Below are 17,285 nucleotides of genomic sequence, written 5' to 3'. Positions count from 1 at the left end.
CAAATTTATTGAGATTTGTTTTTTAATGCAGCACATTGACTATCTCGGTGAGTGTTCAGTGAGTACATGAAAAGAATGTGTGGTCTACTTTTACTCAGTGAGTTATTGCATAAATGTGAGTGTCAAGGTTAAGTTGAGTGAAGTCTTCCATGTATTTAGTGATTTTCTGTCTAGTTCTACTAATAATAAGAAAGACGTTAAAATTTCCAACTGAATGTGGATTCATTTATTTCTACTTTCAGTTCTATCAACTTTTATGTAACACATACTGAAACTCACTTATAGGTGCATAAATATTGAGGATTTTTATATTAATGAATTTACCTCCTTTATTATTACAAAATGATCACTTTCTTAAAAAAAAGTTTTCATGATTTAGGTGGTAGTTGAAACCAAGGTTTGAAAGAACATGTGAGCATGGAAGATGGGAACATAGATGAGAAGAGACAAAGGTTAGCAATGGAACCCTGAGGAACACCAACATTTAAGGAGTTGACAAAAGAAAAGGAGCCCATGACAAGAGATCAAACTTGAAGAAGCACCATGCTAAAGGAGTGCTATAGAAACAAAATTAGATCGTGTTTATGCACTGAGACAAAGAAAATCTAAAGGTACAGAGGAGTGGAGAGAATGATCTCAGTAAGAAGGGAATGTCTTGTAGGTATAAGGTGATATAATATAATGTCAGCATTAATTTACATAAATCATATAGCATATTATCACTCTTAAAAAACTTAAATTGTGATTATTTGTACATATCTTAAGGTACTGTACTGTTTAACTCTATTTTCTCCCTAATTTTCTCTTTTTTCTTTTTCTTTTTTTTTTTTTTTTTTTTTTTTTTGCTTTTTTTGGGCCATACCTGAGGCATACGGAAATTCCCAGGCTAGGGGTTGAATCAGAGCTACAGCTGCCAGCCTATGCCACGGCCACAGAAACACAGGATCCTAGCCACCTCTGTGACCTACACCACAGCTCATGGCAATGCCAGATCACTAACCACTGAGCAAGGCCAGGGATGGAACCCATATCTTCATGGATACTAATTGGATTCGATTCCACTGTGCCACAATGGGAACTCCCTCCCTGATTTTCTTTATAGAAGAAATGCTAACTACTTTCGATATTTCTGGCTTATCACAGAAGCACTGATGGTATATCAGTTATTTTCCTTTGATTTCTTCAGTGTTCTTCTGGTGCAGGGCTATGCCTCCCCATACAAAAATGTCATGCTTTTCCCTTATGCTGTTATGCACAACAGGAAAAAATATGTTCTTCCCAATAACATTCTGTTCATAAATGACATGTTTTCCATAACTTCTAATTTGGAGCAAAGTTTCTTTTTGGTTGACATAATCTAATCTAAAATATGAAGCCATAATTACAATCAATTATAAAATGTTATTGCTGCAAATAGAAGCAGTAACAAACCATGCGCTTTTTTCTCATAAACTTGTCAGTGTGTAATTTGCATATATACTACATAGTCTTTAAACATATTCTTTAGTGATACAGCTGATCCTTAGTTTAAAGAGGTAGAAGTTCTCTTTGCTAGTTACTAAAATGCTGTTCTGTCGTGTTCTTCATTTTTTAAGTTACAGATAAGCTTTAGAACATGACAGAAATTATGCTCCATGTTCCTAGAAGAAATACATACAGCTACATATGTGTATAATTTTGCATATGCTTTCAGAGTTAAAAAAGCACCTGATTAAGAGGAATATAAACTTTTTTCAATATTGATGATAGTATCAAAGGAAAAATGAAAAGCATAGTATCAGTAGCATAGCATCATAATTCAAAAAGATGAGTTTAGGTTTTGAGCCAGTTAGATTTGGATTTAAGTCTACTACTTAGTCAGCACTAATTAGATGGATGCTCTTAGCTAAAGTACCTAATAACTCTAAGCTTAAGTATAGGTAAAAATGGGGTTGGAATAAGGATTAAATCATATAAAAAGTAAAGAACATGGCCAGTACATATAATATAGATGATCAGTGTTTGTTTTATTTACTTTATTTATTTATTTTTCTTTTTCAGCCTCACCCATGGCATATGGAAGTTCTGGGGCTAGGAATCAAATCCAAGTCACCACTGCAAGCTACACTATAGCTATGGCAACATGGATACATAATCAACTGTATCAGAGTGGGAACTCCAATATTTGCTATATTTTATTTTATTGGAGTATAGTTGATTGACAATGTTATAATAATTTCAGGTATACAGCAAAGTGACTCTGTTATACATACAAATATATCCATTTTTTTCTCATATAGGTGAATGCATAAAGAAAATGTACATCTATACAATGGACTTCATTCAGCCATTAAAAAAAAGCATGAAAAAATGCCATTTCCAGCAACATAGATGGATCTAGAGATTACCATTATGTCATAAAGAGAAAGACAAACATCATATGATATGACTTATATATGGAATCTAATAGAAACATACACATTGTCACTCTATGCAGATGACATGATATTATATATTGAAAACCCTAAGGACTCCACACAAAAACCACTTGAACTGTTCAAAGAATTCAGCAATTAGCAGGATACAAGATTAACATTCAGAAATTGGTTGCATTTCTGTATACTAACAATGAAGTATTAGAAAGGGAATATAAAAATACAATACCTTTTAAAAACTCACACACACACAAAAATGCCTAGGAATAAACATGAATAAGGAAGTGAAAGACATATGCTGAGAACTATAAAACAACAATCAAGGAAATTAAATAGGATTCAAAAATGGAAATATTCCATCCTCCTGAATTGGAAGAATTAAATTGCTAAAATGGCAATGGTACCCAAAGCAATCTACAAATTTGATGCAATCCCTTTCAAAATACCCATGGTAATGACAATAAAAACAAAAATAAACAAATGGGACCTAATCAAACTTCAAAGTTTCTGCACAGCAAAGGAAACCCTAAGCAAAATGAAACCCACAGAATGGGAGAAAATCTTTGCAAATGAATCAACCAACAAGGGATTCATCTCCAAAATTTATAAACAACTTCTGCAGCTCCATACCCAAAAAACAAACAAACCCATCAAAAAATGGGCAGAAGGAGTTCCCATTGTGGTGCAGTGGTTAATGAATCTGGCTAGGAACCATGAGGTTGTGGGTTCGATCCCTGCCCTTGCTCAGAGGGTTAACGATCTGGCCAGCCGTGAGCTGTGGTGTAGGTTGCAGACGTGGCTCAGATCCCATTGCTGTGGCTCTGGTGTAGGCCGGTGGCTACAGCTCCAATTGGACCCCTAGCCTGGGAGCCTCCCTATGCCATGGGAACGGCCCTAAAAAAGCAAAAAGACAAAAGAAAAAAAAATGGGCAGAAGATCTAAACAGACAGTTCTCCAAAGAAGACATACAGATGGCTGAGAAACACATGAAAAGATGTTCAACATCACTCATTATTAGAGAGATCCAAATCAAAACCACTCTGAGGTACCGCCTTACACCAGCCAGAATGGCCATCATCCAAAAGTCTCCAAACAGTAAGTGCTGGAGAGGGTGTGGAGAAAAAGGAACCCTAGTAACTGGTGGTGGGATTGTAAATTGGTGCAACCACTGTGGAAAGCAGTATGGAGATTCCTCAGAAAACTAAACATAGAACTACCATTGATCCAGCAATCCCACTCCTGGGCATCTATCCAGAGAAAACCACGACTCGCAAAGACACTTGTACTCCGATGTTCATTGCAGCACTATTCACAATAGCCAAGACATGGAAACAACCTAAATGTCCATCGACAGAGGAGTGGATCCAGAAGATGGTACATATACACAATGGATATTACTCAGCCATTAAAAAGAACGAAATACCAGCATTTTTTGCAACATGGATGGACCTCGAAACTATCATGCTAAGTGAAGTCAACCGTACAATGAACACCCACATCAAATGCTTTCACTGACATGTGGAATCTGAAAAAACGACAGACTGAACTTCTTTGCAGAACAGATGCTGACTAAAAGACATTGAAAAAATTATAGGAGACAGTTTAAGGGGTGGGGGGATGTGCTTGGGCTGTGGGATGGAAATCCTGTGAAATCAGATTGTTATGATCATTATACAACTACAGATGTGATAAATTCATTTGAGTAATAAAAAAAAAATACCCATGGCATTCTTCACAGAACCCAAACAAACAATCCAAAAATTTATACAGAACCACAAAAGATCCATAATTGCCAAAGCAATCCTGAGGAACAAAAACTGCCAGGAGGTATAACTCTCCCAGACTTCAGACAATATTATAAAACTACAGTAATCAAGACAGTGTGGTTGGTACCAAAACAGACAGACAGACCAATGGAACAGAATAGAGAACTCAGAAGTAAACCCAGACAGCTATGGTCAATTAATCTTTGACAAAGGGGCAAGAACATAAAATGGGAAAAAGACAGTCTTTTCAGTAAGTGGTGCTGGCAAAACTGGACAGCTGCATATAAATCAGTGAAAGTAGAACACACCCTCACACCATGCACAAAAATAAACTCAAATGGCTTTAAGACTTAAACATAAGGCAAACCCATAAAACTCCAGAAGAGAATATAGGCAAAAGATTCTCTGACATTAACCTTACAAATTTTTCTTAGTACAGTCTTCCAAGGCAGCAGAAATAAAAACAAAAATAAACCAATGGGACCTAATCAAACTGACAAGATTTTGCACAACAAAGGAAACCATAAAAAAAAAAAAGACAACCTACTGAATGGGAGAAAATTGTTTCAAATAATGCAACTGACAAGGGCTTAACATCTAAAATATACAAACAACTTATACAACTCAACAGAAAAAAAACCAACAACCCAATGGAAAAATGGGCAAAAGACCTGAAGAGACATTGCTCCAAGGAAGATATACAGATGGCCAACAAGCACATGAAAAAATACTCAACATCACTGGTTATGAGACACATGCAAATCAAAACACTGTGAGGTACTAGCTCACACCAGTCAGAAGGGCCATCATTAATAAGTCCACAATAACAATGCTGGAGAGGGTGCAGAGAAAAGGGAACCCTCCTACACTGCAGGTGGGAATGGAAATGGGTACAATAAATTTGGAAATTGGAAAACAGTATGGAGGTACCTCAGCAAACTAAAGATAGAACTGCCATATGACCCAGCAATCCCACGCTTGGACACATATCTGGACAAAACTTTCCTTGAAAAAGGCACATGCTCCTGTATGTTCACTGTAGCACTATTCACAATAGCCAAGACATGGAAACAACCTAAACGTCCATGGACAGATGAATGGATTAAGATGTGATATATATACACTATGGAATACAACTCCGACATTAAAAGAACAAAATAATGCCATTTGCAGGACATGGATGGAACTAGATATTCTCATACTGAGTGGAGTAAGTCAGAAAGAGAAAGACAAATACCATATGATAGCACTTATACTTGGAATCTAATATATAGCACAAATGAACATTTCTACAGAGAAGAAATTAACTCATGGACTTGGAGAAAAGACTATGGTCGCTGATGAGGAGGGGAAGAGAATGGGATGGACTAGAAGTTTGGGGTTAGTAGATGCAAACTATTATATTTGGAGTAGATGGGCAGTGAGATCCTGCTGTATAGCACTGGGAACTATATCCAGTCACTTGTGATGGAACATGATGGAGGATAATGTGAGAAAAAGAAGATATATATATATATTATATTCTGTATAGCAAAAATTGACAGAACAATGTAAATCAACTGTAACAGAAAAATAAAAACCTAAAAAAGAACTTATTTAGAAAAACAGAAACAAACTCACAGATTTTAAAACCAGGTTATGGTTACCATAGGTGAAAGTGTTGGGGAAGGGAAGAATTGGGAGGGTGGGAATAACATATGCAGTGTATATTTAAATATAAAGGAAACAAATGGAATGATTCTTAGTGGCATGAAAATTGTTCATTTAGATTTTACTTTTCAAGATCCTATCTGTTAGACTTGGATAAAGAATCTAACACAAACTTCATCTCACGTCCAGTGTCTAATTGCAGAGTGAACAGATGGACCATCACTGTGTTAGTCAGACAAGGCTCAAGTAGAACCCAAATCTGGTGATGGGGAGGGTGGACTTCTAGGGGTCACTCATGGTCACTAAGTCACAAGACACCATGCATCAGGGAATATAATTAATTATCATTAGACAATAGACTGAAAAAACACCGGAAAAAAGATACACATGTATTTTACAAACAAGATAGGATGACTGCAGTAGAATTTTTCAAACGACCTGCATCATTCTTCTATGTTTCAATCATCAAAGATAATGTTCTTGGCATGTAATATATATATTTTAGAGTTTAAGATGTATTATAAGGTAATATTACAAGGGTAATCCTGATTGCAAAGGCAATTTGTTTTGGCTCATACTGACATATTTGGCCTCTTACAGTGATGCTCTCCCCAAAAGCCTGTAGTCTGAGGCACGGCCTCACTAAAGAGGGTGAGGCTTTAATTTGAATTTCCTCATCTCTGATTTCAACCAACAAAAGTTTTCTAAGACTCTGTGCTGATCTTGGAACATAAGTCTAGACAGAACACTAAAAATTGCCTTTAAAAGGTGCCATGAATAGTATCCAAAATATCATCCTTTGAATAGGTTAGACAGTTAACTGTGCCAAAATCCTTCTATGTGTACCCAAAGCAGGTGCTTTTATGGAAAATATATCCAAGACCATTTCTGTCTCAGTTTACTTTAAGCAAAGCCAGGTTTTAATTTTAAAAGTACATGCTTAGATGTCTCTAAGATGTTTTACTGACTTAGTATCCAAGCAACTTCTGACTGAGGCTAAGGGAAGGTATCTTTCTTGAGGATCCTTATCATAGAGCTAGAGCTTTTTAATGTTTTGGGAAAACTCTGCCCTTCTTAAATGCAGTTTTGTTGAGGGTATGAAGATTTTAAGGACATCTGCCTCCTTGCCAATGTTATTGTACCACTATTTTTTATTTAAAGTACAGATTCTTTTTTTGTCTCTTTCTCCATGAGAGGCTGGCACCAGATCATCCCCTGAGTAGAGCAGACATTCCAAAGGATGTACTGCCAGCAATAATGGAAAGCTGGATGCAACTGAATGGTATAAAATGGTACCTGAGATGCTTAGAAAATTATAAAATTTAATGCTGCACACCCAGAGCAGATGCCAACAATGACAGCTGCTGGCTGTACATAAAAATATGTGTGTATATGCTTTTAACTTCATGGCTTCTTTTTTATTTTCTGCTTATGAATCTCTGGATGTCTGTCTTATAAAATGTCTTGTTTATAGGGTCAACAATTTCTGTCTAATAAGAAGGCCAAAAGACCTTTAATCACTCACAGACTCACAAGGAAAATGACAATGTGTCCCAAATAAAAGATTGAGTGGAATTATTGCTAAAATATCTTAAATGTTCTCCACTAACTTTTGCCAAACCTAATTTGTAATACTGGCTGGACCTTTCTCCCCCTTAGGAGTTGTACACTCATTTGAAGTAAATGTATATCATCGATGCATTTTGAAATCTCAAAATGTTACGCTCCCCCTATTGTAAAAATGTTACAAAGAAAAATATTAAGAAACAATTTCCTTAATTTAAATGAATGGCGTGATGCATTCACAGGACACCTAACTACTATAAATAACACTGAGAATACTGAAGAACACATGATTCAAGAGATGAAACAAATCCTACTTTCCCAGAAAATCTGTGTTCCACAAGGAAAGACATATACTAACTTTTTTGGAAATCCGGGTCTTTGCACTTTCAAAGGTGATTTGATCATTTATTAAGCAGCCATGCCTACATCAAAGAACTGTGGTAAAGAATAAACACTGCAAATGTTCATTTCTAAGGCCTTAAAGTCAAACATACTTTGCGTAATTTTATAAGAAAAGGAGGGTGCATATGGACCTACCATTCAAAAAAATTCAAAGAAACAGTAACATAAATTGATATTACACTCTGGGAAGCTAACCTTCTGAAATGAGATTTTGAATTGGGAACAAAGACCCTGACACTGAAGGACCAACTATAGTGTAGCTGATTTAAAGCACCAGGGGTTTCAACAGTCACAATATATTATTTTCGGTAAGTACACTTCTGGAATGTTTCAGTTTGGATTAAGCATCCTGAAACATGGATTTAATTAAAGGAGCCCTTCAGATAATTATGGGACTGATTTTCAAAGGCATGCTAGATGATTCAGATTCCTAGTAACATTTTGAGCGGCATCATTTAAAGCCTGGTCTGGAAGGGATATCCTCTGAGAATTTACCATCTTCCAAGAACTCAAGAAATTTCCTGGCTGGATATATAGAAGTCAAAATTTGGGATTTTGGAGCATCTTTATCTGAAATATTATCAAGTGTGAGCAACTTTTAGGAATCTCTTAAGAAGGCCTCAAAAGATATAACTGGGATTTGACAGGACAAGGCAACATGTGATTGTCCAGAAGCTGGCTAAGAATCTTAAGACCCCTGTCAGAATTCTGTGGTGAAGAGACTCCTATGAACACTCAAGCCACTAAAACCTCACTGCTCAACAGTGCTTTCCAAAAGAGAAGTTTGTGGACAAGCCCCCATCCCCAGGAATGAGGAAATAAACCATTGGTGAATACAAAGAAAAACCATAAAACTTATACCTATATTTACTTTTTAACTTATTTGAAAAAAAAAAACTTTTATGGATACATTCAGTATGCACTTAATAGAATAGAACAGAATAGTAGGATATGGATATAATATAGAAATGAATAGATATACACGTGTTTGGACACATGATCAACAATGTTTGTCTAAGTGGATATCCCAAATTCTGAGGCGGTCCCCCATTCTAGGAATTTTCGGCCATCTCAGTATGTGGGGTACCGGATCAGTGAGTCTGCTGCCTGCCCCTGCCTGATGGCAGGCTCGGGTGGTCAGCTACTCTGTTGGACACAAATCTGGTAGGCTATGGACTCATTTATTCATTCAACAAATATTTACCAAGCACCTATGAGATCTAGGGATGAAAGAATGAACAAATGGGCACACTTCTAGCTTTCATAAAGCTTATATTCTAATAGGGAGAAAGAAAATAATTAAGTAAGAAAATACAAGTTCCTATTGTGGCTCGGTGGGTTAAGAACCCAATCCATGAGAATGTGTGTTTGATCCCTGGGCTTGTTCAGTGGGTTAAAGGATCTGGCATTGCCATGAGCTGCACCACAGGTCACAGACATGGCTCAGATCTGGCATTGCTGCTGTGGCTATGGCATAGGCCCGCAGCTGCAGCTCTGATTCAACCAATTCAACCCCTAGGGCAGGAACTGCCATATGCTGCTGGTGTGGCCCTAAAAAGAAAAACAAAGAAACAAAAGAAGGAGGAAAATAAAACATAAAACAAGGCAACATCACATCCTCCTGATGTGAGGCAGAGGCATTACCTGTGTTATATTCCTGCCTAAAATGTTGAATTGGACTCTACTTTTGAGAAAATAAAATGAAAGGATATTCTTCACAAGTGTTAATAAAATGAAAGACAAAAGGAAGCTGGGAAACCATTCTAGACTAAAGATGACTAAATATAATAATAAAATGTAATGTGTGATTCTTGCTAGGATCCTGGATTGAAAAGAGAGATATAAATAAGGTTTCTAGAATAGCAGAGTACTTTAAATATGGACTAAAGATTAGAAAACAGCACTGGGTAGTTCCCTTCCTGTCTCAGCAGTTAACGAACCCAACTAGGATCCATAAGGATGCAAGTTTGATCCCTGGCTTCACTCAGGGGGTTAAGGGTCCAGCATAGCCGTGAGCTGTGGTGTAGGTCGCAGATGTGGCTCACATCTGGCATTGCTGTGGCTGTGGTTAGGCCAGCAGCTATAGCTCCAATTCAACCCCTAGCCTGGGAACCTCCATATGCCGCCAGGTGAGGCCCTAAAAAGAAAAAGGAAACACTGGACTAATATAATTTTTTGAGTGTGATAACTTTAGTGTGATTATTAAGAGAATGACCTCGTTCTTAGGAAAAACACATTAAAGTAGGTAAAATCAGGTGAACAGCATAAGATTTTGGATGCCTCTTCACACAGACTATCTATAAATTTCAAAGTTTTCCAAATGAAATACTGTAAGATAATAAGAGTGAGTGAGAGAGTGTGTGTGTGTGTGTGTGTGTGTGTGTGTGTGTGTGTGTACAGAAATGTAAGGATAAAGAGCAATGGGTGGAAGTGGGGGTATTGTTTGATGTCTGTGATGAGAGAGACCCTCTCCAATATGTTGACATCTGAGCAGAGATGAAGTAGCAGAAAGAGGTGAAGAAGGAGACCATGCAACTATCCGAAAAGTGAGAGTTGCAAGGCAGCATACCTGCCATATTTGAGGAGCAGAAAAGATGTCCATGGGACTAAAGCAGAGTGGATGAGAGGCACAATAGAAAGAGATGAATTCAGAGAAACAGTCGTATAAGGCTTGATAAGCACAATGGAATTTTACTCTAATTATAAAACAAAACCAGTAGAGGTTTCTGAACTGAAATGTTATAGAGTTAATTTTGATTGTACTGTGAATGGAATTGGTTTCTTAATTTTATGATTGTTCATTGCCAGGACATAGAAATACAATTGATTTTTGTGTATTTATCTTGTATTCTGCAAACTTATTGAACCCAATTTTTTTTTTTTTTGGTACAAGAACCCTTTGTTTCCCTCTATGCAACCCAGTGCCCAGCAGATCTATACAAACCAATTTTTAATTACAGTAGTTTAATAGATTCCTTAGAATTGACTATATATAAGATTATGTCATTTGTGAATAAAAAGAGTTTTATTTCTTCCTTTTCACTCTGAATGCCTTTTACTTCTTTTTCTTACTTAACTATACCAGCTGGAATTTCCAATATACTGTGAAAATGAAGTGGTGACTGTAGATCTCTTTGTATTATTCCCAATCTTAGAGAGAAGGCATTCAGTATTTCACCATTAAGTATGATGTAGATTTTTTTTGTAAATGTCTTTTCGTAGTTAAGAAAGCTCTATTCTTTGTTGAGAGTTTTTAATCATGACTGGTGATTGGCTTTTGTCAAATGTTGTCTCTATATCAATTTTTTGTCTACTGTAATCTGTTTTTAAAGGGATACTTTCTGGGCTTTTAGGGAAGGGCGGGCAAAGTAGAACAGAAAGACCTTTTAGCAAATGATTTTAATAATCCATGCAACAGACTGTGCTGGGTTGGACTGTGGGGGTAGCAGTGAAGGTGGTGAGAAGTACGTGGATTTTAAGTAAGTTTTAAATGTTGAGCCAATAGGATTTGCTGATGAATAGAATATGGTACATGAACAGAAAAGACATCATGGATGACTATGGAGCTGGGGTGGGGGCGTTGTTATGATTTTTGAAGCAATGACGGAATTTCCATTGACTAAAATGGAGAAGTTATTTTTTTTTTTTATTTTCCCACTGTACAGCAAGGGGGTCAGGTTATCCTTACATGTATACATTACAATTACAGTTTTTCCCCCACCCTTTATCCTGTTGCAACATGAGTATCTAGACATAGTTCTCAATGCTATTCAGCAGGATCTCCTTGTAAATCTATTCTAACTTGTGTCTGATAAGCCCATGCTCCCGATCCCTCCCACTCCCTCCCCCTCCCATCAGGCAGCCACAAGTCTCTTCTCCAAGTCCATGATTTTCTTTTCTGTGGAGATGTTCATTTGTGCTGGATATTAGATTCCAGTTATAAGTGATATCATATGGTATTTGTCTTTGTCTTTCTGACTCATTTCACTCAGTATGAGATTCTCTAGTTCCATCCATGTTGCTGCAAATGGCATTATGTCCTTCTTTTTTATGGCTGAGTAGTATTCCATTGTGTATATATACCACCTCTTCCGAATCCAATCATCTGTCGATGGACGTTTGGGTTGTTTCCATGTCTTGGCTATTGTGAATAGTGCTGCAATGAACATGTGAGTGCAAGTATCTCTTTTAAGTAGAGTTTTGTCCGGATAGATGCCCAAGAGTGTGATTGCGGGGTCATATGGAAGTTCTATGTATAGATTTCTAAGGTATCTCCAAACTGTTCTCCATAGTGGCTGTACCAGTTGACATTCCCACCAACAGTGCAGGAGGGTTCCCTTTTCTCCACAGCCCCTCCAGCACTTATTTGTCGATTTATTAATGATGGCCATTCTGACTGGTGTGAGGTGGTATCTCATGGTAGTTTTGATTTGCATTTCTCTTATAATCAGCGATGTTGAGCATTTTTTCATGTGTTTGTTGGCCATCTGTATATCTTCTTTGGAGAAATGTCTATTCAGGTCTTTTGCCCATTTTTCCATTGATTGATTGGTTTTTCTGCTGTTGGGTTGTATAAGTTGTTTATATATTCTAGAGATTAAGCCCTTGTCAGTTGCATCATTTGAAACTATTTTCTCCCATTCTGTAAGTTGTCGAGAAGTTATTTTTAATACAATTTATTTTTAGTGCAGTTTTAGGTTTACAGCAAAGTTGAGAGAACAGAACAGAGAATTCTCATATGCTCTACCTACACTGAGCACATACAGCCTCCCTGACTATCAACATCTCCTCACCTGAGTGGTTCACTTATTACAATCAATGAAGCAACATTGATACTGTTATCAATAAAGTTTAAATTAAGGTTCACTCCTGGTATTGTAGTTCTACGGCCTTCACCAAAAATATAGTGACACATATTCACCATTATAGAATCATACCGAATAGTTTCACTGCCCCACTCACCCACAATCCTCCGTGCTCCATTTAATCACCAGGTCCACCTCCTTAACCCCAGGAAACCTCTGATATTTTTACTGTTTCCAAAATTTTGCCTTTTCCAGAATATCATAATTTGAAATCATCCAGTATGCTGATTTTCAGATTGGCTTCTTTCACATAGTAATATAAATTTAAGATTCCTCCATCCTTTATGGCTTGATAGCTCATTTCTTTTTAGTACCAAATAATGTTTTATTGTGTGGACAGACCATAGCTTATGAATTACCTATTGAAGGGCATCTAAGTTGCTTCCAATTTGGACAATTATGAACAGCAACGCTGTAAATACCCACATGCAAATAGTTTTGTAAATATAAAATTTCAATTCATTTGAGTAATCACCAAAGAGAATGATTGCAGGAGCATACAGTCAGAGTATATTTAGTTTTGTAAGAAACTGCTAAACTGTGTTCAAAGTGGTTTACCATTTTGCATTTGTACCATCAAGGAATGGGAGTTCCCACTGCTCTACATTCTTGCCAGCATTTGGTGTTGTCAGTATTTTTTATTTCAGTCTCATAAATGTGTAATAGGAACTACGTTTGTACCCTCTGTAAACACACACATGCGTGTGTGCACGTACACACATAAGAATGAAAGTCAAGAATGAATAATGAAATCCTCACCTTTTGGACTCAACATGAAACTTTTCTACTGAGAAATGTATGCCAAGCTGGATCCCATCTTTTTGCATAAGATGGGTGCACTGTGAGATACTCCACTTTGATGACTACCAGAGTTACAGGTTTGACCAGCAGAGCCATCTTATACAAGAAGTAAGACACACATGAGTCACATGCTCTGAATAACTTTACATCACAGGGCCATTGTACATGGGAGCTTTAAATAATCTCCTTATATTTTCAGGATTCTAAGAGAACAACTTATCAATGTGTGACATCTTCTTTGATAAAGGTGGGTAATCTTATACGATTTCAAAAAGCATCCTTAAAGGACCTTAAAATACTTGGGCCGAATCCCTCATTTTCCACCTGAAGCAGCAGAGGCTCAAAAAGTTTAAACAATTTATCCAGATTGTGTTTTAGATAATTTGCCGTAGAGCAGCTACAAGAACCCTACTCCATACCCTTTCCATTATACCACTGTGCTGTTTGAAAGGGATTGCCAACAACGTCTTCAAGTTGCAAATCCTGCTTGCCTTTCTTGCCTGAGCAATTACAGTCTCTTATTCTGCTCCATAAATGTTCCATTTCCTGTCCAAATGATAAATCTTCTACTATGACAGGAAAATGGATGACAGTGAAGAAAATCCTAAAACCATGATGATTCATGTATTTTCACACATTTTAGTTTTCCTAAAACAAATCTAAAAACCTGTAATCCATATATCTGAAATGTTAAAAATTTCCCCATTGCTCTTTTTCTGTCCCCCTCTCCAACTCCTTCTTAAAGCTGTAAACCTTCCCTTCTCATAAGTGAGCCCTGGGTTTCTTTCTGAGCTTTCTCTGTGCTTTTGAGTCCCTTCTTCTCCTAGCAGACTCTTCTTTAAGTTCAGACTCATACTCGGATGGTCACTGTGACATACCTTTTATGTGACCTTTCTTTTCTAGACTTAAATACTTCACCTTCTCTCTGGCAAATCCTGAGATTCTGAGTTAGATATAATGTGTACATTAAGTCCTTCACCAAGTAATAAAAAGAAAATGTTACTTCCAAGTCATATTATAAAATAATAGCAAGGAGTTCCCGCTGTGGTTCAGGGGTAAATAAATCTGACTAGGATCCATGAGGATGCAGGTTTGATCCCTGGCCTTGCTCAGTGGATTAAGGATCTGACATTGCCATGAGCTGTGGTGTAGGTCACAGACATAGCTTGGATCCTGCATTGCTCTAACTGCGGCATAGGCCAGAAGCTACAGCTCCAATTTAACCCCTAGCCTGGGAACCTCCATATGCTGCAGGTGTGGCCCTTAAAAAAAAGCAAAATAATAATAATAACAATAATAGCAAGAAAAGCAGTAGCAATTTATTCTCTAGATTTCTGGATTAAGAAAAATGCCATCTAGGGAGTTCCCGTCGTGGCGCAGTGGTTAACGAATCCGAATAGGAACCATGAGGTTGCGGGTTCGGTCTCTGCCCTTGCTCAGTGGGTTAACGATCCGGCGTTGCCCTGAGCTGTGGTGTAGGTTGCAGACGCGGCTCGGATCCGGCGTTGCTATGGCTCTGGTGTAGGCCGGCGGCTACAGCTCCGATTGGACCCCTAGCCTGGGAACCTCCATATGCCGCGGGAGCGGCCCAAAGAAATGGAAAAAAGACAAAAAAAAAAAAAAAATGAAAAAAGAAAAAAGAAAAATGCCATCTAAAAAAATGTAAAACACATACTGTGATAAGAAATCTATTGACAAAGTTGCAGTGAATGAGCTCAAATATGAAGTCGTTGAAGTATTGAGATATTTCACTAGGAAAATATAGGGGCAATTGCCATAGATAGCCTCTGGAAAATTAAAAAATAATAACTAAATAAGGAGCCAGCAAGTAACTGTAAATGAGAAGATGCAGATGTTTCAGAAAAATAAAACATAGTCTTAATGTTGCTAAAACTGTACTTTAAACACAATAAGTCTACACAATGACAGATTATCCTAAGACACTAATGGAAAAGAGGCTATCATTATAAGCTATTTATAACAGCTAGGTTCTGTTTCCATGTCCAGTTGAAATATGACATGATACATGCTCAGCATATACAATCAAAATTAAAATGGGATTCAAACATTTTTCAAAAACTATGATGCTGTTAGAAGTGAAAAGGGTGGGTTTTATGAAGATATGAAAACAGTTGGATTAGAAATGAAAAGTAAACTCGTTATCTTCGATATTACTGGTTAATATTATTCATTTTGGCTATTTTGACTAGTCATTCAGGCTTTTCTGTACATAACATCTAATGAGTTCAATGTTTGAACTTTTAAGAAAGTAATATGACAATTAAATTTTGAAAGCAAATAGATATTATGTTTGTTCCTGTGATAGACTTCAAAGTATTTATCATTCTTCTAAACAGTTTAGTGTATCTGATTATGGAAAACCAGCATTTATTGCTGCATTATTTAGCACTGTATTGGATAAACACAACTTATTCTTGGGATATAATATTAAAATATTATTTTGTCTCCAACGTTCTCTTTTTTATTTGGTGGGACTAGATTTTCCCTGTCCTTGGAAGTAACGGTCACAGAGAGATATTAAAATGTCCAGAACCTTGTAAATTAAAGCTCTGAACTAATTTTAATATTAAAGCATTGCCTACCCTTTATGTAGCCCTTTCTCCGCTCATAGAAATATGACAATATCTTCAGCTTCCTTCTGCAAGAATTTGTTCCTCCTTCAGTCTAGGTTGCTCTCTTAGCATCTTTCGTATGTTGACTTTCATCTCCATACCTGATTCATGGGCAACATTCCCCAGCCCCAAGAAAATCTGAAAGCAAGACCTTCAATGAGGCCACCCTCCTTTGCTAATTGCCAGCATGATGCTTAAAATTTACCCATCCTAGAGATTTCACAGAGAAGAATAAGACCTCACTCTAAGAACAGTATCATTAAAACCTGAGACTTAAGATGTAATGTGCTCCTATCTCCACACCTCTGAGAAGAGGATGGCTGTCACAGCACCCAGGGTTCTCTCCTAAAAAATGTTCTCCTTGTGTCCTCTCCTTAAAGACCATTTTTCAAGCGTAGTGTTAAGAAACAGTAACCTCTCTCTAACAGATCCTCTAAAGAAATCCTCCCTAGATCCCTTCTGAATCCTGTAGATACTGACCCTTTTATTATGTAATTGTGAATGAAGGGTCTAAAAGTCTTCTAAGGGCCTAAGGGTCTAATTCTCTGCTTTCTCTTTTAAACATTTACACTGGTACTGGGACTTCACTTTGGAATGTCATAATAATGTGCTTCAGTTAAAACTAAAATGTTAGTTATTGCGAATTACTATCAATCCCACACACCAAAATTAAATAATAAAAGGTAAGTAGTAACCATGTAAATAGTGTGAGAAGTATATACAATTCTAAAAAAAAAAATGATTTTGCTGTCACCTGAATCATCTGATGTTCATAAATTAACATTTCTGACATGTGTGGCCACTGGATGCTTGCATACCCATTCTACTGTCAAAACTAGATCCTTGGGAAGAGCTTTGGGAAAACAATCTCAAGTCATTAATAAATGTTTGCAAGTAAAAGATATCAGATGACCCACTGAACAATCTCCATGTCAGAAAGAAATCAACAGAGGTTCCTAGAACTTAGGTCCAGAACCAATGTATTCAGGTAATCAGTCTGTCCATAGTGGTCTGGAATCACAATACAAATTAGCAAGACTGTTAGACTTGCCAGTGTTTCAGACCCATTGGTAGTCCAAGGCATTATCCCATCTATGTTGGTTCACGGGGCTGGTGTGGACAGTGAGCCAAAAGTAGTTAGGATATCCAGACAGTCAGTCTCTCTGGAATGATCATTGTTGAAGAGTT

This window comes from Sus scrofa, chromosome 2 (genome assembly GCF_000003025.6).
Source record: "Sus scrofa isolate TJ Tabasco breed Duroc chromosome 2, Sscrofa11.1, whole genome shotgun sequence".
Classification (NCBI taxonomy): Eukaryota; Metazoa; Chordata; class Mammalia; order Artiodactyla; family Suidae; genus Sus; species Sus scrofa.
The sequence above is the reverse complement of the archived record's forward strand: the minus strand, read 5'-3'. Positions refer to the sequence as shown.